Source organism: Arachis ipaensis, chromosome B06 (genome assembly GCF_000816755.2).
Source record: "Arachis ipaensis cultivar K30076 chromosome B06, Araip1.1, whole genome shotgun sequence".
NCBI lineage: Eukaryota > Viridiplantae > Streptophyta > Magnoliopsida > Fabales > Fabaceae > Arachis > Arachis ipaensis.
Genome location: NC_029790.2, coordinates 15520045 through 15546036, shown reverse-complemented (window position 1 = coordinate 15546036; position 25992 = coordinate 15520045). Strand labels below are relative to the sequence as shown.

The following is a 25992-nucleotide window of genomic DNA, read 5'->3' as shown; positions in this document are numbered from 1 at the left end:
ATACCAAATGTTGATTTTCGAGCCAATATTTAAAAAGAAGAAAAAGAATAATTATGCTGAAAGAAAGTGTTCAATCATTATCAGTAGTGATAAAGAATTTTTAATCTTATTATATGTTCGAGGTATTCATTAAAATTATATTTTGTTTAGTTTTATGTTAATTTTAGTCTGTATCATTTTGTTCTGAGTACATTGTACTCTGATCAACAGTTTGTTTTTACTCTAATTATTCACAAATATTTTTTTGACATTTTTTTTAAATTGCTTTGTATGGGATATATTTTTTTAAAAATTTTTTAAATTATTGATTATGTAGAGTATTGTATTTAAAATTTGAGTACCTAAATACTTACTTTTAAATTAAACTAAAATAAATAAATCATATTACAAAAAGGTTTATTAATTTTGTCTTTTACAATATTATTTGTTTGGTATATTGACTAAGTTATTTAATTGTCAGACAAAGCATGCAAAAAAAATTCACACCTATTAAGTATTCTTTCAAATATTAGTATGCTAATTTTTTAAATTATTAATTATTTAGAGTACTGAATTTGATATTTAATTATGTAGAACACTGAATTTGCCATTTATTAATTTTCTAAAGTATATTATAAAAATTTAAAAATTAATTAATTTAATATTATTCATTTGACTTTATTTTTTTACTTTGAAAACTTTAAGTTCTAAAGATCTTCTATTTAAATGATTTCAACCATATGATTAAAAAGTGGTTCAAAAAAAAGGTTTAAATTTGGGCAATTTAATATTTATTATGAATAACTACTAGAAGAGAAAGATTATTGCATAAATAATAGAAATGAGTTGATAATATATAGGCTAATTTAGACAAAAAAAAATAAGTAACAAAAATAAGATACAAAATTTTATTTTTTATTATGTGGTACAAAGATAATATATAATAGGGTAAAGTATTAAATTGGTTCTCTATGTTTGGGCGAAATCCTCTTTTGGTTCTTAAGGTTTAAAGTGTCATATTTGAATCCAAAAAAGTTTTATTTAGTTTCAATGTAGTCCGACTGTGAGATCAAAGTTAAATAATTAACGAAATGTCCTACATGGCAGTGGCAGCAGTAAAAGAACAAGGTCAATAATATGGAGAATAAGTACAAACTCCATAGGCATAAAATCAACCGTGGATGCATCAATATATTTATTTATTATTTTTTTTACAACTTAAATGAAATATTTTCTCTAGAACTAAGGAGAATGATAAATAAATATATTGATGCATTCTCGGTTGATTTTGTGTCACTGGAGCTTCTACTTATTCTCTAAATTATCAAACTTGTTCTTGTACTGCTATCATATAGGACATTTCATTAATTATTTAACTTTGACCTCATGTTGGGACTACATTGAAGTTAAATGAAACTTTTTTGGATTCAAATAGGACACTTTAAACCTTAAAGACCAAAACAGGATTACGCCCAAACATAGGGGACTAATTTAGTACTTTATCCTATATAATATAATAAACTATAATGTTCTCATATATAAGAACATGAAACTTAATATTACCATTTTATATTGTTATAGATTTTTGCCCTTAAAAAAACTAATATCATTTAATTTTCACTATAAGAAAGTATCCGAATAGCGACCGATTTTAGCGACCGAAAAAATTGGTTGCTAATAGCGACCGATACAGAATTTTCAAGACCAAATCAATATTGGTCGCTAAATCGGTTGCTAAATTACATTCAGGGACCGATTTTAGTAACCAATAAGTTCGGTTGCTAATAGCAACCGAGTTAGCAACCAAATAATTTTAAATACAACCAAAATAAAATCGGTCGCTAAAATGGCCGCTATTTTTTATTTAGCAACCGATTTTGCAACTAATAGTGAAATAGGGTGAACAATTGTTTGGTCGCTAATTCAGTCGCTAAATTAATAATCGCTAAATCGATTGTTAATTGTTAATTTAGCGACTAGTTTTATACAACTAGAATATAAACGGTCGCTAAACTCGGTCGCTATTTTTTAGTTTAGCGACCGAATTAGCAACCAAAACAAAAGAATGAATATTCTTGAGACTCTTGGTCACAAAATCGGTCGCTATTATTTAATTTAGCGACCGATATTGCAACTAATTTATAGATAAATAGAATAATGTGGTTGGTTACTATTTCAGTCGCTAAAGTTATGATCACTAAATGGATCGCTAAGTTAAAAAAAGATATTATCTAAATTACCCAACCTAACCCTAAGCCACCCATACCATTCTCATCTCCAATTTTCAGCTCGCGTTCACGTCTTCTTCTCTGCGCCTCTCGCCGCCTATCATACGAACCTCTCTCTCTAATACCGTATGGATCATGGAACCTTCTCGAAGCTTCTTCCGTCTTACTATTCCAATTTTGCAAAGGTAATCGGTCGAATTTATGGAACACTTCCGTCTTACTGTTCCAAGCTTGAGCTGTCACAACTAGATTTCTTCTAATTCCTTTAGCTCGGTTATTTTATTTTGGCGCTGGTGAATTTATGAAAATTTTTGTTTTGTAATCAGCTTTTCATGTGGTGGATCTGTAATCAGCTTTTCTTCTAATTCCTTGAGCTTCTTTTTGCTCTCTTCTTTAATGCTTTTCATGTGGTGGATCTGGCTTCGACATCAGAAGCAAAGCAAGCGTAATCTTTTCTCCGAAACTTGAGAGAAACCATCATAGAAGAAACATAGAGAGTACCTTAGAAACAAAGCAGAAGGAGTCTTTTGCTGGCATTGAAACAGCACGCACACCAAGTGTTTGCCTTACATGCACAACTAAATTAAGTCAGCAACTTCAACAGAGAGCAGAGTCCCCCACTTTCTTAGGCAAGTACTTCTTCTTCCTTTTCTTTGCTTTGACAACTTTCCTTCTTCACTGTCACCATTGCATTCAATTCACATAGCCAATGAACTTATCAACAAGTTCGGCTTCTTGCGTCTTAATCAATCTTCATCTTCCCCTTCCCCTACTATTTGATTGCTTTTCCCAAACTATTTCATAATTTGTGTTTACGTTTCAACTTCAACAAGGATGATTAACTGTAATAGAAACAGCTTATCGCATTAGGAATTAGCTCTTTAATTTGTCATATGTTGGCAAATATTCTTTTGTTACAAGAATAGTGTTAAGAATCAATAGAATGTTCCTCACCGAGTAAAGTACTTATTCTTCAGCTTCTTACCAACACGAAAAAATGGCTAATTTTTTTTATATTGGATTAGTGTGTGAGTTGTGTTTGGTTATGGTGTATACAGGTGTTAGACACAGGTGTGAGACAGGGAGAAATTGGACCGTTCCGAGTTCTTAAAAAATTTATTGACCACAAATCGGACCATCCAATTAGTTTTTGTCTTTTTTTTTTATATTTGAAATCAAATCGGTTCAGATTTTTTTTTTAATTTTTTCCTTAAAAGAAAATGAACCCTCCGTTTTTAGATTTTTTTTTAAATTCTTCCCTTAAAAGAAAACGGACCCTCCGTTTTCAGATTTTTCTTTTTTTTTATTTTTTTTAAATCAAAACGGACCCTTTGAGTTCTTTGCTGCAATTCTCGCACAGTCCGATTTTGCTTTGGCAAGTCCCTCGGTCCGATTTGCATGTAAACTGACACCATACGAATGTAAAGTTCTCATCATCTCCATAACGCCATCCAGCACCAATATTAGTTCCATAATAAAATTAATTTCCGCAAAAAAATTATGTGATGCTATATATAGAAAATTAATTATTATAAAAATTAGTTAATAAAAAAAATTCTTGTGGCCTCTCACTACTTGTCAAACGCGCTCATACTTACTACTCAGTGGACTACTAATAAATTAATTTGGAAGTGATTTATAATTTACTAATAAATTTGTTGTTTCTTTTTCATTTTCTTAAATTAGACTGAAATTAATTAGTTAATATTCTTGTTTCCGTAGGCATAAATAAAATTCTGAATATACAAATTCGGTTTTCTAATTTTAAACAGGAGGAGCTAGATACAATGGCTTAAAATAAAAAGTTATTTAATGAAAAAACAAAAATATATAAATACAATAACTAACACAAAAAATGGTACTTTTTTGTTATTTAACATTATCAGTTTAACTGTTTCAATTCATACGGTATCACCAAAACAAGAAATTTAAAAACTAGTGTTGCATTCTTTATTACTCATGCATCAAAGAATGATTAATGGTTTTAATAATAATAATAATAATAATAATATGTAGGAAGAACTACTGAAGAAGTGGTGCCTGGTTTAAATAATTGAATATGATAACTTGTAACAAAAGAATATTTGCCAACATATGACAAATTAAAGAGCTATATATATTTATAAATAAAGTGTGAATTTATTTATTTATAATAAAAAGCTTTTTCAGCATCTATTTATTTATATTCGATTTAAGTAGGTTTTATTTTATCTTTTTCTTTAGGTTTGAAGTTGATTGCGTAGCTTCCATTCTATTTTCAAGTTTTGTAATTGTGTGAGAGTGTCCAACAAGTTAAAGTACTTTATTTTTATTTACTTAATTGTTTATCAACTGATGTTTTATTATAGTTTTTAAAATGTGATTTGTTCATGCATTTAGTTAAGATGCACTATTACAATGGACAAATTATGAATATGAGTCAGAGTCGCAATTGGATGTACAATAGACTAAGATCTGGTCGAAAGGGTTTAACTAGTAAATTTACAAAAAGGGTAGAAGAATTTATTTCTTTTGCTGAGAGATCAGCAGATTTGTCAAGTGGACAAATTAGATGCCCTTGTTCTAGGTATAAAAACAAGGTTTATATGAAATCTGAAGATGTAATAATCCATCTACATAGGAAAGGATTTGTTCATGATTATTGGCTTTGGACAAGTCATGGAGAAAATAACCCAACCTTATGTGAGATCCTAATAGGACGGGGGAGCTGGGAGTTGGGAGTTGGGAGTAGTGCACACCTTAATAGGACGGAGGAACTGATTTATGAAGCTTTTACTGGATTTGAGTTTGAAGGCCATGGTGATTATGAGGACGAAGAGTCTCCAAATGCTGATGCTAAGAATTTCTATGACTTGTTGCATGCCTCAAAAAGCCTTTATGGCCAAGATGTGAAAACCACACTGAATTTTCATTTACTGTGAGATTAATGACAATTAAATCTGAAGGAAATAGTGAATGGAAGACACAAGGAGATTCCTGTTAAAAGGATTCACCTCTTATTCCTAGGTTAAAACAATTATATGCTTCTTTGAGTTCTGCTCCACATATGAGTTGGCACCATGCACAACAGAGGAAACCAGGAGTACTATGTCACCCATCGGATGGGGAAGCAAGGAAACAATTTGATCTCAAGCATTCAGACTTTGCAGCTTGAACGAAGGAATGTGAGATTAGATTTATGTGCTAATGGATTTTTCCCTATAATCAATCAGCTACCCCTTACTCTTGTTGGGTTGTGATTGTGACTCCCTACAATCTTCCACCAAAACTATGCATGATCACACCATATATGTTCTTGACCTTAATAATTCCAGGTCCCCATAATTTCAAGGAAAAAATAGACGTTTATTTGCAACCGTTGATAGATGAGTTGAAGCTGTTATGGAATGAAGGTGTCATTACATATGACATATCTCAAAAGAAGAATTTTTTTATGAAAGCTGCACTCATGTGGACTAGAAACGATTTTCCTGCATATGACATGTTATTGGGTTGGAGCACTGCAGGTAAATTGGCATGTCCGTGTTGTATGAATCAATCAATTGCTTTTACTTTAAAACAAGGTGGTAAATGCTCTTGGTTCGATAGCCATCGTCAATTTTTGCCCTTGGATAATCCATATCAAAGAAATAAGGTTTCATTCTTAAAAAATCGAGTTGTGACAGCTCAAGCTCCAGTTAGATTGACAGGCGAGGAGGTTTGGCGAAGTGTTTGCAATCTTCCAAGAAGTACAAAATGTGAATCTTATTCATGTCTTGGTTTTGGTATTTCTCATAATTGGACAAAACGAAGTATATTTTGGGAGTTACCATATTGGAAAGGCAATTTGTTAAGACATAACTTTGATGTGATGCACATTGAAAAAAATGTCTTTGATAATGTCTTTAATAAGGTAATGGATATTAAAGACAAGAGAGACAATGTGAAAGTAAGAATGGATTTGAAGGAACTTTGCCGATGGAAGGATTTAGAGCTGCAATTGTTACCGAATAGAAAATACATGAAACCCAAAGCAAAATTCACTCCCTCTATGGAACAAAAAATGGCAGTTTATAAATAGGTTAGTGAGATTAAAATGCCAGATGGATATGCTTCTAATTTGCGTAGATGCATAAATATTCGAGAAGGAAAACTGTTTGGGATGAAGAGCCATGACTGTCATGTTTTTATGGAACGTTTGTTACCAATTGCCTTTACCAATCTTCAACTCCAAATCTGGAAACCTATAGCTGAATTAAGCAAATTTTTCAAGGATTTGTGCTCTACAATTTTGTACGCGGATGACTTGTTGTTGACAGAGCAAAATATTATCACCACCACATGTAAGTTGGAGCAAATTTTTCTCCAGAATTTTTTAACTGCATGCAGCATTTGCCCATTCATCTTCCGTATAAAGAAAGAGTGGGAGGTCCAGTCCAATATCGATGGATGTACCCATTTGAGAGGTATAACTTTAATTCAATGCTCTTAGTCATTTAATCTCAATCTTATAGCTGCCACTCTATGCTTACATGTTATGTTGCTTTAAGTACTTGAATAGATTAAAGCGAATGGTTAAAAATAACTCACGTGTTAAAGGATCCATTTGTGAGGCATACATGAGTCAAGAAACCTCTCATTTTTGCACTTATTATTTTGAGCCTCATGTACAATCAAGGAGAACTAATGTGGGCCGAAATGATGACGGTGGAGCCATCAACATTCAATTTTATCAATATTTAACCATCGTGGACGCGCATCTAGGATAATTAAGAGCCGATACTTAGAGGATAAGGAGTTGGTTGTTGCACATTTACATGTTCTACTTAATTGGGAAGAAGTTGAACAATACATCGAGTAAGATCACCAAATACTCCATTTTTATAGTTTAGTAGTCTTGTTTACGAGGTACTTATATATATATATATATATATATATATATATATATATATATATGAAATTTAGATATTTTGTGAAAGATTTGAGAGGTGAAAATCCAAATATCAGCCAAGATGAAACCAACCGAAGAATAACATTAGAATTTCCAACTTGGTTTGAGAATTATGTAAGTTTCCTAGCATTTCTTGTTAAATATTTTCATTTTTTAGTTATTAACACCTTGGATCTTTTCTAGATTCATGATAGCAGAAATTCAGTAATGAATCAAAGTCTACACCACTTGGCATGGAGTCCTAGTAAAAAAGTGCAAAGTTATTCTTGGTATATAGTAAATGGTTTTAAGTTTCACACAAAAAATTAGAGTGTGGTAAAAAGACTTTTAATGCTGGAGTTTGTGTTAAGGGAGATGATGACGGCAATGAGGTGAGCTATTATTATGGAGTAATTAAAGAAATCATTGAGATTGTATACTCTGGATGTGAATTGAATAGATTAGTGTTGTTTAAGAGTAAATGGTTTGATTGTACTCTTAATCGTGGAGTCAAGATTAATAAACAACTTGGCATTGTGGAGGTGTGTCACACTAGAGAATATTCAATATACGATCTTTTCATATTTGCTCAAAATGCAATTCAAGTTTATTATGTCTCATATCCTGAAATGATAAGAGAAAAGACCAATTGGTGGGTTGTTATCAGAACCAAATCAAGACGTACAGTTGATGATCGGTATACACTAGAACATGCATATTAAGATGAAACAACACCTGAAGAATTTGTAGGAAATGATGAACCATTAGGAAGTTTAAGAACTGAGGATGGTGCATACGAAGAAGTTTAAGTGAATGAAATAAATGTAGTTCACACAGATGATGGGGAGTTTGAGTTTGACAATGATTCTGAATATGACAGTGAAGATTAGATGGATACATTACTTGATGATAATGAAGAAGATAATAATGATGAGAATCAAAACAATATTGATGGTGATAGTGATAGTGAGGATTATTAGTCTATTGCTACCCCCAAAATCAAAGCTTTCTTCTCTTCTTCTCAACATAGGTTAACTTACTCTTCTCTTTTGTTTTGTGGAAAGGAACTAAATTGTATTTTGATGCCCTTGAGACCTTATGCACTTAATTTTAATTTGGTCTTTCAACTTCATTTCTATTTATTCTGTGTTAGTAGTTGTATGAGTGTAAGAGGAAGATAAAATAGAAATGAAGCAAATAGTATAGGAAGTGGAAGTAGAGAAATAACAAATAGAGATAGGTGAAGAATGCAAAAATTGCAGAGGGAATATCAGTGAGATAGTTCCCAAATTCACAAATCAATTGGTTTTATAGAGGCCAATCTCTCCACAAATTCCCACTCAATTCAATTCTTTTTCTACTTCCAAGTGAATAAATTGTTAATTGCTTATTTTATTGAAAGACTATTTATTTGAATTAATAATACATGTTGGTGCTTATTTTATCTGAAATTATGCAGATGCCTGACAGTGACAAAAGAAAAAGAAAACAAAAGATGACATCCAACAATAAAATAAAAAATGTAAAATTGACACGACTTGCTGAAAGTTTAGAAGAACCAATAACATCCAATTCTACCACTACTCCATCTGCTACAGCGGCTAATACACTTTCGTCATTAACTCCCAATCCAAGTACCTCTGAAAACGCTCAAACAGTGTCAAATCAAAGAGAGCAAGTACCTAAAAATGAAGTTGAAACCGAAGGCAATCAATTGGAGTGGTTATCTACTCAGGCGTCTCAAAAATTGACGTGGCGAAAATTGGCGAGTTAAGAAATTATTATAAGAAATACGTTGCAAGTACAGTTCTTAACCAACCAGAAATCCACGTATCAATTTAGAAGGGTTGTCACTAAATTTAAATTAAAATACTGGGAGTATGAATCTCAGGTCGTCTCCCAACGAGTTGCAGATAGATGTGCTATTTTATTAATCAGATGTTTTCAAAAATGGTTTGAGTTGAATAACAGGAAATTAAATTAGAGAATTTATGTAATGTTAAATAAAAACCTTGACTGGGAGTAGATTAGTTGGAAGCCCTATTCTTGTTGGAATACTCTCAAGATTAATTGATAATTAAGGGTTGTTCTGTTTAGTTATCCCTTACTAGGTAAGGGAAAGTCAAGCAAGTTGGAAAACTATTTCTATTCACAAATTCCAATCCGCTCAATTGAAAAGGATTGGTGTCAGTGACTAGAGGGCAATCCAACAATAAACTCAATTACAATTTTTCTTTTAAGCGTTCCAACTCAAGGTCTTCCTTTCAATCAACTCCCATCCAAGTTATGGAACTACTCGCTCATTGTGAATGTAGAATTCATAACATAAGAAAGGGAAATATAGAAAGACATGATAAATAATAATCAAGGGGATCAATTAAAAATAAAAATAGTTTTCGTATTAATAAATTCTAAAAATAATCCAATAATAATTCTGAGTAAACAAAGGACATGGAAGAGTAAGAGACAGGTAAAGAAAACAAACTAAAATGACGAAATCTTGCTGAGGTAATAACTCTTCTCAATATCCGAATGGGAAAAGCAATAAAAATAAAATCCTAAAAATTATGAATGTGTAGAGAGAAAACCTAGAGGAGTCAAAACTAGATCTAAAACTGAAAAAATTGTCTGTAATGAATGTTCTCCTTCGTTTCTACATGTTTCCTAGCTCTAGTCTGCTTTTCTGGGCCGAAAACTGGGTCAAAACAGGGCCCAAAATCGCCCCCAACGAATTCTGCAGATCGCGCGTGTCACGCGATCGCGTCATTCATGCGGACGCGTCATCTGGCGTTTTGCCTTGCCACGCGTACGCGTCGTCCACACCTCCGCATCACTTGTGCAATTCCGATCCGCGCGGTCGCGTGAGCCATGCGTCCACGTCACTGCAATTTCCTCTATGTTGCGCGGTCGCATGAGTCATGCGTCCGCGTCACTTCTCGCTGGTCATCTTCTCAATTTCTTGTGTTCCTTCCATTTTTGCAAGCTTCCTTTTCAATCTCCAAATCATTCACGCCCTATAAAACCTGAAACAATTAACACACAGATCACGGCATTGAATGGAATAAAGGATAATTAAAATACATAATTAAAGGTCTCTAGGAAGCAAGTTTTCAATCATAGCATAAAATCAAGAAGGAAAACGTAAAACATGCGATTAGTATGAATAAGTGGGTAAAGAGTTGATAAAAATCACTCAATTAAGCACAAGATAAACCATGAAATAGTGGTTTATCAACCTCCCACACTTAAGAGAAGCTATAAAGGAGTGAAGAAAAATGATAGAGAGTATGCAATGCAACCTATCTATGTGAATGCAACTACATGCAAAATGTTTCTACCTACTTGGTTTAAAAGTAAATAAATTTTCCAAGAATAAATATGAACTGGATTTCACTAATTCAAATCATAAAAATGAAGTACAAATAGACTTGTAGAAGAAAATAGCTCATGAAAGCCGGGAACAAAGAATCGAGCATCGAACCCTCACTGGAAGTGTATGCACTCTAATCACTCAAGTGTTTTAGGTTCGATTCTCTCAATTCTCTACTAACCTTGCTTTCTAAGGCTTGCTCTTCATCTAACAATCAACATAAATTTAATACATAGATACACATATCAAGAGGTCTTTTAAGGGTTGTAATGGGGTTAGAGTTAAAGTAGGATTGTATTTGGCCAAGTGGACTAAAATCTGAATCCTTAATTAACTTAAACTTTCCACCTAACTTTAGACAATCCATGTAATCATAATGCAAAATTTAACTATCTATTAACCATGTTTTCCACATATTCATGCATTCTAATTTCAAGTACAACTCATATGCATTGCTACCAACATTTACTTTAGGGCATTTTGTCCTATTTTACTTATTTGCTCTTTTTCTTTTCTTTTTCTCTCTTTTTTTTTATATATGTATTTTTTTTCTTTTTCTTTTGTTTTTCTCAATGCATATGATTAAATTATTGGATGCATGAATCATGTCCTAAACATTTCTTTCACATTTTCAGAAAATTCTAACATACTCAATTTTCAAACCAAATGTTTCCAAATTCGACTTCCCCACACTTAATTCATGAGCACTCTCACTAGTCTAAGCTAACCAAGGATTCAAATTAAAGACATTATTGTTTTCCGATTAGAGTTAATGATGTGCTAAAGTAAAGAACAAAGGGATATAATAAGCTCAACATTGGTTTGCAAAGAATAATGAAAGGGTAAGGCCATATGAGTATGTAAGCTCAGTGAAACAAAGGCCTCAATCATGTAAGTGTATGCGTACATCAAACCATGGAAATATAGAATTGAGCAAGAAAATGATCACAATTTTAGAGAGAAAAACACACACCAAAAATAAAATATTGGTTGATAAAATGCAACCAATTCAAATAGGCTCAAAAATCTCACAGGTTTTATGTGTTCGAGCTCTAAACCATGTTCCAGTATAATATTTCTTCAAACAAGTGTAACATTAAATTTTATTCAAATTAGTGAAATGCTCTAAAAGGTTTCTTGAAAAAGAAAATATTACTTCAACCAAGTGGTAAAATATGCACGAAATCAAATAATCATGCAAATGCAACAACTAACAAGGAAAATAAACCATTGGTGTTGAGATAGAAGAGTAACTAACCCATGGAGATCAGTATCGACCTCCCCACACTTAAAGATTGCACCGTCCTCGGTGCATGCTAAGATGTGCAGGTGGACGGGTTGTTTCAACTGATGCTTTTCTTTAAGGATTGTGCAGATGAGCTTGTTTGTCTCCCCTTTTAGAAGTTTCTCCCTTTTTCCGTCTTCAGTGGCCAGCCTGAAAGAAGAGAAAAAGAAGAACAGTAACTCAGAAATAAAGATAAGAAAATAAATAAAATATGGGTTGGTTAATGCCAAGTAATAAAGGTCTCAATTACATGGTAGCTACAACATGCAAGTGAGAAAATAAATAGAAGCACATGGCAATTCAAGAGTGCAAAAAATTACAACAATAGGGAAGAGAGTGTGGGTAAGGAGATATAATATAAATTCATGCCAATACAAAAATAATACAAGTATAAAAGATTGGCATTGATTTAAATAATATTACCTAACTAGAATAAAACAAGTCACTGAGCACTAAAATAATACCAGAAAAGACACAACAGTTGAATATGAACAAGTGACACCAATGAAAAATAATAATTTTTAGAAAAGAAAAAAATATGCACAAAATTAAAATGCAATGAATGAAATATGCAAATAAATTAAGTAAAATAGAATGAAGGTGAAAAAGAATGAGAAGTGAAAGAAATAAAGTAAGAAAGAAAGAAGAAAGAAGAAAATATAGAAGAAATTAGGATTAGAAAAGAAAAGATAAGATAATTGGCGCTGATCAGGATAAGTTGTGCGGCGCAGGCGACGCGGTCGCGTGAGTGACGCGGACGCGTGGGTCACGCGATCGCGTGGCCTGATTTGTGCGATTGGCGCGAGTGCAGCCTCGCGTTCGCACAACTTTCTGTTTGAAATGCATTTTGCCAAAAATCTGGGTGACGCGTTCGCGTGGGTGACGCGATCGCGTGGATGGCCAAGATTGGAGGATGACGCGGACGCTTGGGGCACGCGTTCGCGTGGTAAGGCTTGTGCGTTTAGCGCCAGTCCAACCTTACTCCAGCACAACTTTCGGCCATGCACCCCTTTCACGTCGATTTTCAGGTTACGCGGCCGCGTGGGTGAGGCAGTCGCGTGGGAGGAAAATTTTTCCACCTGACGCGGTCGCGTCGATCGATTTGTGCCAAAGGCACGCCCCTAGCCACGCTCCTGCGTGACTCTGTTCGCTTTCTTAATCTTTCTGAGCCACCTGCGACGCGGACGCGTCATTGATGCGGTCGCGTCGCGTGAAAATTTTTTTTTAATTAATTAAAAATATGCAAATGCAGATGCAAGTTATATATGCGAATAAGGAGAAAAGTTATTGAAAAAGAAAACTACGAATAAAGAAAAGAACGATCGTACCATGGTGGGTTGTCTCCCACCTAGCACTTTTCTTTAACGTCTGTAAGTTGGACGCTCCACTAGCTCAGTCTTCGGCTATGTGTGGATCTTCCAAGAGGAAGATCTCGAGCTCCTTGTCTTTCTTCAACTTCTCGCCATGGTACAGCTTTAAACGATGTCCATTAACTTTGATGAGTTCAGAGCTTGAAGGATGACTAAGGTGAAAAACTTCGTACGGCTCGGCCTTCTCTACTCTATATGGACCTTCCCATCTTGATCTCAACTTGCCTGGCATGAGCCTCAGTCGAGATTTGTAAAGGAGGACTAAGTCCCCAGGTTGGAACTCTCTCCTCTTGATGTGCTTATCATGTACAGCATTCATCTTCTCCTTGTACAGCCTCGAGTTCTCATAAGCTTCTAGGCGAAGGCTCTCTAATTCTTGCAGTTGCAACTTCCTTTCAGCTCTAGCTTTCTCAAATCCCATGTTGCACTCCTTTACTGCCCAAAAGGCTTTGTGCTCTACTTCCACTGGGAGATGACAGGCTTTTCCATAAACTAGGCGAAAAGAACTCATTACAATGGGTGTCTTGTATGTTGTTCTGTATGCCTAGAGTGCATCTTATAGCCTGGTGCTCCAGTCTCTCCTATGAGGTTTGACTATCTTCTGCAATATACGCTTTATCTCTCTGTTAGACACCTCGGCTTGCCCATTAGTCTGAGAATGGTAGGCGGTTGCAACTTTATGAATTATCACATGCTTCTTCATTAATCCTGTTAGTCTCCTATTACAAAAATGGGTGCCTTGATCGCTCATGATTGCTCGTGGTGATCCAAAACGACAAATGATATGGTTTCTAACAAAGGAAACAACAGTGTTAGCATCATCAGTGCGGGTAGGAATTGCTTCCACCCATTTGGAAACGTAATCCGCAGCTAACAATATATAAAAATAACCATTAGAATTTGGAAATGGACCCATGAAGTCAATGCCCCAAACATCAAAAACTTCACAGAAAAGCATAATTTGTTGAGGCATCTCATCCCTCATGGATATATTACCAAATTTTTGGCATGAGAAACAAGATTTACAAAATTTAGCAGCGTCTCTAAGAAGAGTAGGCCACCAGAATCCAGAGTCTAAGATTTTTCTAGCTGTTCTTTGAGGGCCAAAATGTCCTACACTCTCAGATGAGTGGCAGGCCTCTAAAATGGACTGGAATTCTGATTGAGGCACATACCGTCTAATTACCTGGTCAGCGCCACATCTCCATAAATATGGGTCATCCCATATATAATATTTAGACTCGCTTTTCAGCTTGTCTCTTTGATACTTAGTAAAGTTTGGAGGAAAGGTGCGGCTAACTAGATAATTAGCTACAGATGCATACCAAGGGACTACCTCAGATACTGCTTACAGGTTATCAAATGGAAAATTATCAGCTATAGGAGTGGAGTCATTCTTAATATGCTCAAGGCGACTCAAGTGGTCTGCCATTAGATTCTGGTTACCACTCCTATCCTTAATTTCTAAATCAAATTCTTGTAGTGGCAGTATCCAACGTATAAGCCTTGATTTGGATTCCTTTTTAGCTAATAGATACTTTAGAGCTACGTGGTCGGAGTACACTACTACTTTTGTACCAAGTAAATAGGCTCGGAATTTATCCAGAGCAAAAACAATAGCAAGAAGCTTTCTCGGTAGTAGTGTAATTAGACTGAGCGGCATCTAAAATTTTAGATGCATAAACAATTACAAAGAGGTCCTTACTTTCACGCTGAGCCAGTGCTGCACCTACTGCATGGTTGGAGGCGTCGCACATTATTTCAAAGAGCTGGCTCCAGTCTGATTCTCTCACAATTGGAACTTGAGTCAGGGCAGTCTTCAACTTATCAAACGCTTGTTTGCAGCCCTCACTGAACTCGAACTCAATATCTTTCTGCAGTAGTCTGAACTTGAGACATAGATAGGTTGCATACATAGTCTGGACTCAATATCTTTCTACAAGTCAAAGGAAGCTAAAACTGGACTTGGCAGGAGAAAGGTACATTTATATAGAATAAATGTACATAACAATTAAACTACTTATTAATAGAATAAGAAAATAGATACTTATTCAGAATATACATAATAAAGAATATAATGATTGAATAAGAAATTAATTATTATTTCTTAAAAAATAAACAAATCCTGAAAATCTTTATTAATTTGTTTTGAATGGGTCTAATTAGTTATTATTATATCTCAATCTCAATGATATATATTTCTGATTAGTTATTAGTAGTTTTTAAGGGTATTTTAGCATTTTTTGGTAATTTCTGATTAGTTATTAATTTGTAATATTCCATTGTTCATTTAATTTATTGATGTCCACTACAAGAAGATTTCACTCCTTTGGTGCTTAATCTGTTGTCATCAACAGATTTTGTTTTGTGGGGATAGATTTACTTCCTTAACAAATTTTTTAGATTTAGGATAAATTTATTCTGTTTTTACTATTAGAATATGGCCTTATTATTCTAAGTTTACTTCCTTAACATTATACAAGACTGCAATAATTTTATTTTTTGAAGTTAACCTCTTATATTGTATTCCGATTGATATTAAGTAATATCTACAGATTTTTACCTTCACCTACCGCGGCTCATGCAATTTCGGACATTATTAAAGGGCATTACTCTCAGCCGTGGCCTTCATAAAGAAATACCAGATGCTACTAGGAAATTTTGGTGGAAAAAAATTGAAGTAGGTTTTAAAGAAACATTTAATCTTTGGTAGATTAAAAATTAGTTCTAAATTTGAAAAATATAATACATATCAACTTATAACTATTCTTACTTGTGTTGATTATCCAGAGCAAACATCAGTTTTTTCTCCCGATCTTCATTGGGCTCGAAAAAATTTTGAGAAGCTAAGTGCGGCTTTACTAAAAAATTTGTTGGGAAAAGCTCGTGTAAGTCGTGTCAAACCTCAATGGATAGGAAATGTTGTGTGGGATGCTCTCTGTGTTTATTGGAATACTGACGCTAGGTTTCTACAAAAGAGCGCGCAAGGCAAGTTAAATCGAGCATCTGATTGTAGCGGATTTGGAGCGGCTCTTCGTATTGCTGGCTCAATTTCCGTTATCCAACACAAAGCTAATATGGTGATGTTATAGAAAAACTTAGATCTTTTATGTTATAATTTTATACACTTCAATTAGTAGTTGATACTCATAGGTTTTTTAATTTATATGTTTGGTAGAAAAAATCATTAAAGAGCACTCCAACACGGTTAGAATTATTTGCGAAAACCCACAAACAAAAGGATGAGACATGGATGAATAAGAAATCAAAACATGTTGAAGTGAGTCTATCTTAATCAAAATTTATATCTCTCCATCTGTATGTATTATTTTAATATTGCATTAGGACTAGTGTTTCAGCTCATAGGGTTGTAACATCCAATAGAAAGAGGCCTTGCAAGTTGTAATTAAACTATAAATATAAGAGGGAATGAAAATATCATGTTAGTTTAATTACAACTTGCAAGGCCTCAACACTAATCCTATGAGCTGAAACATTAGTCCTAATGCAATATTAAAATAATACATAGAGAGAGAAATATATATTTTGATTAAGATAGATTCACTTCAACATGTTTTGATTTCTTATCCACCATGTCTCATCCTTGTGTTTGTAGGTCTTCGCAAATGATTATAACGGTGTTGGAATCTTCTTTAATGACTTTTTATACCAAACATATAAATTAAAAAATCTATGAATATCAGCTACCAATTAAAGTGTATAAACTTATAACATAAAAGATCTAAATTTTTCTATAACATCACCATATTAGCTTTGTATTGGGTAACGAAAATTAAGCCAACAGTATGAAGAGTCACTCCAAATCCGCTGCAATCAGATGCTCGATTTAACTTGCCTTGCGTACTCTTTTGTAGAAACCCAGCGTTCAATATTCCAATAAGCACAGAGAGCATACTACACAACATCTCATATCCATTGAGGTTTGACACGACTTGCACGAACTTTTCCCAACAAATTTTTTAGTAAAGTCGCACCTCGCTTCTCAATTTTTTCGAACCCAATGAAGATTTGGAGGAAAAAACTGATGTTTACTTCAGGATAATCAACACAAGTAAGAATAGTTATAAGTTGATATATATTATATTTTTCAAATTTAGAACTAATTCTTAATCTACCAAAGATTAAATGTTTCTCTAAAACCTACTTCGAACTTTTCCCACCAAAATTTCCTAGTAGCATTTGGTATTTTTTTTCCACGAAGGCCACAGCTGAGAGTAATGCCCTTTAATAATGTCCGAAATTGCATGAGCCGCGGTAGGGGAAGGTAAATATATGTAGATATTACTTAATATCAATCGGAATACAATATAAAAGATTAACTTCAAAAAATAAAATTATTGTAGTCTTATATGGTGTTAAGGAAGTAAACTTAGAATGATAAGACCCTGTTCTAATAGTAAAAACAGAATAAATTTATCCTAAATCCAAAAAATTTGTTAAGAAAGTAAATTTATCCCCACAAAATACAAAATAGAATCTGTTGATGACAACAGATCAAGCACCAAAGGAGTGAAATCTTCTTATAGTGAACATCAATAAATTAATGAACAATGACATATTACAAATTAATAACTAATCAGAAATTATTAAAAAATGCTATAATACTCATAAAAACTACTAATAACTAATCAGAAATATATATCATTGAGATTGGGATATAATAATAACTAATCAAACCCATTCAAAACAAATTAATAAAGATTTTCAAAATTTGATTATTTTTTAAAAATAGTAATTACTTTCTTATTCAATCATTATATTCTTTATTATTTATACCTGAATAAATATCTATTTTCTTATTCTATTAATAAGTAGTTTAATTGTTATGTACATTTATTCTATATAAACGTACCCTTCTCTTGCAAAGTCCAGTTTTAGCTTCCTTTGACTTGTCTCAATATTTGAAGACGCGTGAGTAGATAACCACTCCAATTTGATTGCCTTCGGTTTCAACTTCATTGTTAGGTACTTGCTCTCTTGGATTTGACACTGTTTGAGCATTTTCAGAGATACTTGGATTGGGAATTAATGACGGAAGTGTATTGGCCGCTGTAGCAGATGAAGTAGTGGTAGAATTGGATGTTTATTGTTGGAGGTCATCTTTTGTTGGAGGTCATCTTTTGTTTTTTTTTCTTTTGTCACTGTCAGACATCTACATAATTTCAGATAAAATAAGCACCAACATGTATTATTAATTCAAATAAATGGTCTTTCAGTAAAATAAGCAATTAACAATTTATTCACTTGGAAGTAGGAAAAGAATTGAGTGGGAATTTGTGGAGAGATTGGCCTCTATAAAACCAATTGATCTGTGAATTTGGGAACTATCTCACCGATAGTTTCTCATCTGTGATTTTTGTATTCTTCAACTATCTCTATCTGCTATTTCTCCACTGCCACTTTCTATACTATTTGCTCTATTTCTGTTCTGTCTTCCTCTTTCACTCATACAACTACTAACACAGAATAAATAGAAATGAAGTTGAAAGACCAAATTAAAATTAAGTGCATAAGATCTCAAGGGCATCAAAATACAGTTCAATTCCTTCCCACAAAACAGAAGACAAGTGTAAGTTATAACCTACGCTGAGAAGAAGAGAAGAAAGCATTGATTTTGGGGGCAGCAATAGACTAATAATCCTCCCTATCACTATCACCATCAACATTGTTTTGATTCTCATCATTGTTATCTTCTTCATTATCATCAAGCAATGTACCCATCTGATCTTCACTGTCATATTCAGAATCATTGTCAAACTCAAACTCCCCATCATCTGTGTGAACTACATTTATTTCATTCACTTAAACTTCTTCGTATGCACCATCCTCAGTTCTTAAACTTCCTAATGGTTCATCATTTCCTACAAATTCTTCAGGTGTTGTTTCATCTTAATATGCATGTTCTAGTGTATACCGATCATCAACTGTACGTCTTGATTTGGTTCTGATAACAACCCACCAATTGGTCTTTTCTCTTATCATTTTAGGATATGGGACATAATAAACTTGAATTGCATTTTGAGCAAATATGAAAAGATCGTATCTTGAATATTCTCTAGTGCGACACACCTTCACAATGCCAAGTTGTTTATTAATCTTGACTCCACGATTAAGAGTACAATCAAACCATTTACACTTAAAACAACACTAATCTATTCAATTCACATCCAGAGTATACAATCTCAATGATTTCTTTAATTACTCCATAATAATAGATCTCCTCATTGCCGTCATCATCTCCCTTAAAACAAACTCCAGCATTGAAAGTCTTTTTACCAACACTTCAATTTTCTGTATGAAACTTAAAATCATTTACTATATACCAAGAATAACTTTGCACTTTTTTACTAGGACCCCATGCCAAGTGGTGTAGACTTTGATTCATTACTAAATTTCTGCTATCATGAATCTAGAAAAGATCCAAGGTGTTAATAACTAACTTACAAAAATAAAAATATTTAACAAAAAAATGCTAGGAAACTTACATAATTCTCAAACCAAGTTGGAAATTCTAATGTTATTCTTCGGTTGGTTTCATCTTGGCTGATATTTGGATTTTCACCTCTCAAATCTTTCACAAAATATCTAAATTTCATATAAATATACATATATATAAGTACTTCGTAAATAAGACTACTAAACTATAAAAATGGAGTATTTGGTGATCTTACTTGATGTATTGTTCAACTTCTTCACAATTAAGTAGAACCTGTAAGTGTACAGCAACCAACTCCTTATCCTCTAAGTATCGGCTCTTAATTATCCTAGATATGCGTCCACAATGGTTGAATATTGATAAAGTTGGAAATTGAATATTGATGGCTCCACCGTCATCATTCCGGCCCACATTAGTTCTCCTTGATTGTACATGAGGCTCAAAATAATAAGTGCAAAAATAAGAGGTTTCTTGACTCATATATGCCTCACAAATGGATCCTTCAACACTTGATTTATTTTTAACCATTCGCTTTAATCTATTCAAGTACTTAAAGCAACGTAACATGTAGGCATAGAGTGGCAGCCATAAGATTGAGATTAAATGACTAAGAGCATTGAATTAAAGTTATACATCTCAAATGGTACATCCATCGATATTGGATTGGACCTCCCACTCTTGCTTCATACGAAAGATGAATGGGCAAATGCTCCATGCAGTTAAAAAATCCTGGAGGAAAAATTTGCTCCAACTTACATGTGGTGGTGATAATATTTTGCTCCATCAACAACAAGTCATCCGCGTACAAAATTGTGAAGCACAAATCCGTTTGCTTAATTCAGCTATAGGCTTCCAGATTTGGAGTTGAAGATTGGCAAAGGCAATTGGTAACAAACGTTCCATAAAAACATGACAGTCATGGCTTTTCATCCTAAACAGTTTCTCTTCTCGAATATTTATGCATCTACGCAAATTAGAAGCATATCCATCTGGCATTTTAATCTCACTAACCCATTTATAAACTGCCCTTTTTTGTTCCATAGAGAGAGTGAATTTTGCTTTGTGTTTCATTTATTTTCCATTCGGTAACAATTGCAGCTCTAAATCCTTCCGTCGGCAGAGTTCCTTCAAATCCATTCTTACCTTCACATTGTCTTTAGTGTTGTCTTTAATATCCATTACCTTATTAAAGACATTATCAAAGACATTTTCCTCAATGTGCATCACATCAAGGTTATGTCTTAACAAATTGTCTTTCCAATATGGTAACTCCCAAAATATAAACCAAGACATGAACAAGATTCACCTTCTGTACTTCTTGGAAGATTGCAAACACTTCGCCAAACCTCCTCGCCTGACAATCTAACTGGAGTTTGAGCTGTCACAACTCAATTTTTCAAGAATGAAACCTTATTTCTTTGATATGGATGATCCAAGGGAAAAAATTGACGATGGCTATCTAACCAAGAGCATTTACCACCATGTTTTAAAGTAAAAGCAATTGATTGATTCATACAACACGGACATGCCAATTTACCTGCAGTGCTCCAACCTGATAACATGTCATATGCAAGAAAATCGTTTATAGTCCACATGAGTGCAGCTTTCATCAAAAACAACTTCTTTTGAGATATGTCATATGTAATGACACCTTCATTCCATAACAGCTTCAACTCATCTATCAACGGTTGCAAATAAACATCTATTTTTCCCTTGGGATTATGGGGTCCTGGAATTATTAAGGTCAGGAACATATATGGTGTGATCATGCATAGTTCTGGTGGAAGATTGTAGGAAGTCACAATCACAAACCAACAAGAGTAAGGGGTAGCTGATTGATTATATGGGGAAAATCCATCAGCACATAAACATAATCTCACATTCCTTCGTTCAGCTGCAAAGTCCGAATGCTTGAGATCAAATTGTTTCAACGCTTCCCGTCCGATGGATGACATAGTACTCCTGGTTCCCTCTGTTGTGCACAGTGCCAACTCATATGTGGAGCAGAACTCAAAGAAGCATATAATCATTTTAACCTAGGAATAAAAAGCAAGTACTGAATCCATTTCATAGGAATCTCCTTGTGTCTTACATTCACTATTTTTGCATCATACCGTGGTGCACCACAAAACTTGCATTCCTTTAAATCTTTGCAATCTTTCGCATAGAACATGCAACCATTAATGCAACAATCAATCTTTCCTGAAGTTAACCCCAGTTTAGAAACTATTTTTTAGTTTCATAGAAGTTTTTTGGAATTACATTATCTTTCAGGTGGGTCTCTCTCATGAGTTGAAGCAGTTGATCGATAGATCGTTTCGAAATATTTCCTACAGATTTAATTGTCATTAATCTAACAGCAAATGAAAGTTCAGTATGGTTTTCACATCCTGGCCATAAAGGCTTTTTTGATGCATGCAGCAAGTCATAGAAATTCTTAGCATCAGCATTTGGAGACTCCTCGTCCTCAGAATCACCATGGCCTTCAAACTCAAATCCTGTAAAAGCTTCATAAATCAGCTCCTCCGTCCTATTAAGGTGTGCACTACTCCCAGCTCCCTCGTCCTATTAGGGATCTCACATAAGGTTGGATTATTTTCTCCATAACTTGTCCAAAGCCAATAATCAGGAACAAATCCTTTCCTATATAGATGGATTATTACATTTTCAGATTTCATATAAACCTTGTTTTTACACCTAGAACAAGGGCATCTAATTTGTCCACTTGACAAATCTGCTGATCTCTCAGCAAAGGAAACCCCTTTTGTAAATTCACTAGTTAAATCCTTTCGACCATGTCTTAGTCTATTGTACATTCAATTGCGACTCTGACTCATATTCATAACATGTCCCATTGTAATAGTGCATCTTAACTAAATGCATGAACAAATCACATTTTAAAAACTACAATAAAACATCAATTGATAAACAATTAAATAAATAAAAATAAAGTACCTTAACTTGTTGGACACTCTCACACAATTATAAAACTTGAAAATAGAATGAAAGCTACGCAATCAACTTCAAACCTAAAGAAAAAGATAAAATAAAACCTACTTAAATTGATTATGAATAAATAGATGCTGAAAAAGCTTTTTATTATAAATAAATAAATTCACACTTTATTTATAAATATATATAGCTCTTTAATTTGTCATATGTTGGCAAATATTCTTTTGTTACAAGTTATCATATTCAATTATTTAAACCAGGCACCACTTCTTCAGTTCTTCTTCCTACATATTATTATTATTATAATTAATATTAAAACCATTAATCATTCTTTGATGCATGAGTAATAACGAATGCAACACTAGTTTTTAAATTTCTTGTTTTGGTGATATCGTATGAATTGAAACAGTTAAACTGATAATGTTAAATAACAAAAAAATACCATTTTTTGTGTTAATTATTGTATTTATATATTTTTGTTTTCCCATTAAATAACTGTTTATTTTAAGCCATTGTATCTAGCTCCACCTGTTTAAAATTAGAAAACCGAATTTGTATATTCAGAATTTTATTTATGCCTACGGAAACAAGAATATTAACTAATTAAGTTCACTCTAATTTAAGAAAAAGAAAAAGAGACAACAAATTTATTAGTAAATTATAAATCACTTCCAAATTAATTTATTAGTAGTCCACTGAGTAGTAAGTATGAGCGCGTTTGACAAGTAGTGAGACGCCACAAGAATATTTTTTTATTAACTAATTTTTATAATAATTAATTTACTATATATAGCAGCATATAATTTTTTCGTGTTGGTAAGAAGCTGAAGAATAAGTACTTTACTCGGTGAGGACCATTCTATTGATTCTTAACACTATTCTTGTAACAAAAGAATATTTGCCAACATATGACAAATTAAAGAGCTAATTCCTAATGCGATAAGCTGTTTCTATTACAGTTAATCATCCTTGTTGAAGCTGAAACATAAACACAAATTATGAAATAGTTTGGGGAAAGCAATCAAATAGCAGGGGAAGGGGAAGATGAAGATTGATTAAGACGAGCCGAACTTGTTGATAAGTTCATTGGCTATGTGAATTGAATGTAGTGGTGACAGTGAAGAAGGAAAGTTGTCAAAGCAAAGAAAAGGAAGAAGAAGTACTTGCCTAAGAAAGTGGGGGACTCTGCTCTCTGTTGAAGTTGCTGGCTTAATTTAGTTGTGCATGTAAGGCAAAGTGGCTTAATTTCCATTCAATTTTATTTGTCAGTCACTACTTAAAACATAACTGAATAAATATATCTGGATAAAATTCTATCTATCTAGATACATTGATTTATGTATCAAAGTGTTGATGTCAGTTACAAATCAAAAGGAAATGGGAATAACAAATTTCAAACAAATAATTTCCATTCATGTTTGAGCTGAACAAAAAATGTACATAACAAGGCAGAACATTTTTCTTGATTACACATTCCAAAACTATTGAAAACTCATTGCAATAAACATAAATGACGAATAAAAATAGCAAGTCTTGTGGAAATTGAAGTACATCAATTTCTACAGAAAATGGACAAATAAAATATGAGAACAAGCATAAAGGAAGCAGATGCTCAGAAAGCAATGACTTACAGTGATGGTATCATAGTAGTTCCATCCAACCTCAGATGACAATCTACCAAGCAAGCAGAATTTGTGTCCCTTTTGAAGCCTTAGAACCCTGATTCCATTTATTAGTTTAATCATCAGTATTCATAACAGGAAGGATAAATAATTAAGATAATTATGAGTAATACTTACTGAAGGATGTGAAATTCCACTGCACCAATATCATGTTTGCACAAAACTCGTATCTTAAATATCAAGAATGTGAAATTCCACTCAAGGAAAAGTATCAAAAAGCTAAAGTACTAAACAGGAATCAAACTTTCATAACAAGCTAAACTACTAAACAGGAATCAAACTTTCACAACAAGCTAAACTACTAAACAGGAATCTCATAAAATTAATTTGTACCCGCAACAAGCACAAATCGATTCAGTCTCGTATCAGACAAGTACAGCAACACAACGTTAACCTAAAGCTGCAATGTCCATCGACACAATATGCTGCAAACCCATGGAGAGTTGCAGACTACCAGTTTTATCCTAAATGCAAAATAGCTCCATTTTAATAACCCTTCTCAGTGCTCTCCACCCATGCATCTCCCACTACACAAACACTAGCAATTATTTCCCTATTACAAAGTGAACAATACAATTGAAATGCAAGAAAAAAACAAACAATTAGGTAATTCTAACCAAAGGTATGTACTATGTAGTAGATATTTGAAAGAGAAAATAAAAGTTAAAATTCTAACCACAATAAAAATATACAAAAAAATTAAATAATCACTAAATGTGGATTCAACCGCAGCCGTCAATCCATATCATATTTAAACCCTAGAAAACAAATGTAAAATTCATGTATCTGTGCATGCAAAATAAACATCATTATAATAAGTGCATGCAAAATTTGCTGATTATAGTGAAGAAGAATGACGGGATCCCAAAAAGGGGAAGGGGGAGCAGTGATGTTTAGAATATCTTTCTATATTTTGGATCGTACTTTTGCTATGAGGTCTCTTCTGAGTATTTTTCCTGAAGCTGTCTTAGGAACACTGCTGATGACTGCTCACTTCTAAACCTGCAATGCACACATTCCAACCATTCAGATAGGATCAATTATGTTTATCAAAAACTGATTAGCAATAATAATGTTTATGTTAATTAACCTGATTAGCAATAAACTTCTGAACATTTTGTTCAGTGAGTGAAGTGTTGGGTGAACGAACAACAAGGGCAATTGGAATCACACCAGCCTCATCATCTAGATATCTAAACACAAATTAAACTAATTAATTAACCCAATTATTAGCATAATAATTAAATATTAATTTGTTACTTACGGGATGACAACAGCATCTAATATTTGAGGGTGAGAAACGAGAAGTCCTTCAAGTTCTGCTGGTGCATATTAATATTAACAAAGTTAATTACACAATCATGAATAACAAACATCTATTTAATATGACTAATAGTTTCATTATCTATAGTTAATTTGATGGTTATGTACCTGAAGACCTTTATACTCGATGAGTTCTTTGAGATTGAGCAAACTGACCAGCGATGGAGGAATCCAACTGACGGCGCTTCGATCTGCAAGTCCATGACGATGAAGACGAAGACGATTTAGAGAAGACGGCCACGAAGAAGCCTACAAGGCCAAAGGCGACGAGGAGGAGGAGAAGAGGATCGACGGCCAAGAGCTTCGAGCTGACCCTCTGTCGTCAATGCCGGCTGCGAGGCACCCTCTGGCTGACGAGAAGAGTTCGGCAACGGCGGTGGCTGCTGCTGGTGGTGGCTGAGAGAGAGAGAGAGGGGCTGCTGGCTGAGAGAGAAAGA

At 33.6% G+C, this 25992-nt stretch overlaps 3 long non-coding RNA genes across 18 annotated transcripts; 1 reads left to right on the top strand and 2 right to left on the bottom strand.

Annotated features, from left to right (window-relative positions):
- LOC110263188 lies at positions 1935-18199 on the top strand. Of its 2 annotated transcripts, XR_002348375.1 has the most exons (3): positions 1935-2392; positions 2640-4498; positions 16320-18199. It is a non-coding gene; the product is annotated as an uncharacterized LOC110263188 (long non-coding RNA). The 2 variants fall into 2 exon arrangements; XR_002348374.1 differs by lacking the exon at positions 16320-18199 and having other exon boundaries at positions 2207-2392; positions 2640-6022.
- LOC110263190 lies at positions 9671-11829 on the bottom strand. The gene is made up of 2 exons (XR_002348377.1): positions 11745-11829; positions 9671-10139 (listed from the first exon to the last, which is right to left on the bottom strand). It is a non-coding gene; the product is annotated as an uncharacterized LOC110263190 (long non-coding RNA).
- LOC107645805 lies at positions 11876-25992 on the bottom strand. 15 transcript variants are annotated; one of them, XR_002348362.1, is made up of 6 exons: positions 25664-25986; positions 25497-25554; positions 25323-25425; positions 24182-25234; positions 22554-22627; positions 11876-11921 (listed from the first exon to the last, which is right to left on the bottom strand). It is a non-coding gene; the product is annotated as an uncharacterized LOC107645805 (long non-coding RNA). The 15 variants fall into 15 exon arrangements; XR_002348370.1 differs by lacking the exon at positions 22554-22627 and having other exon boundaries at positions 11877-11921; positions 24182-24269; positions 24350-25234; XR_002348363.1 differs by lacking the exon at positions 11876-11921 and adding an exon at positions 15648-18314.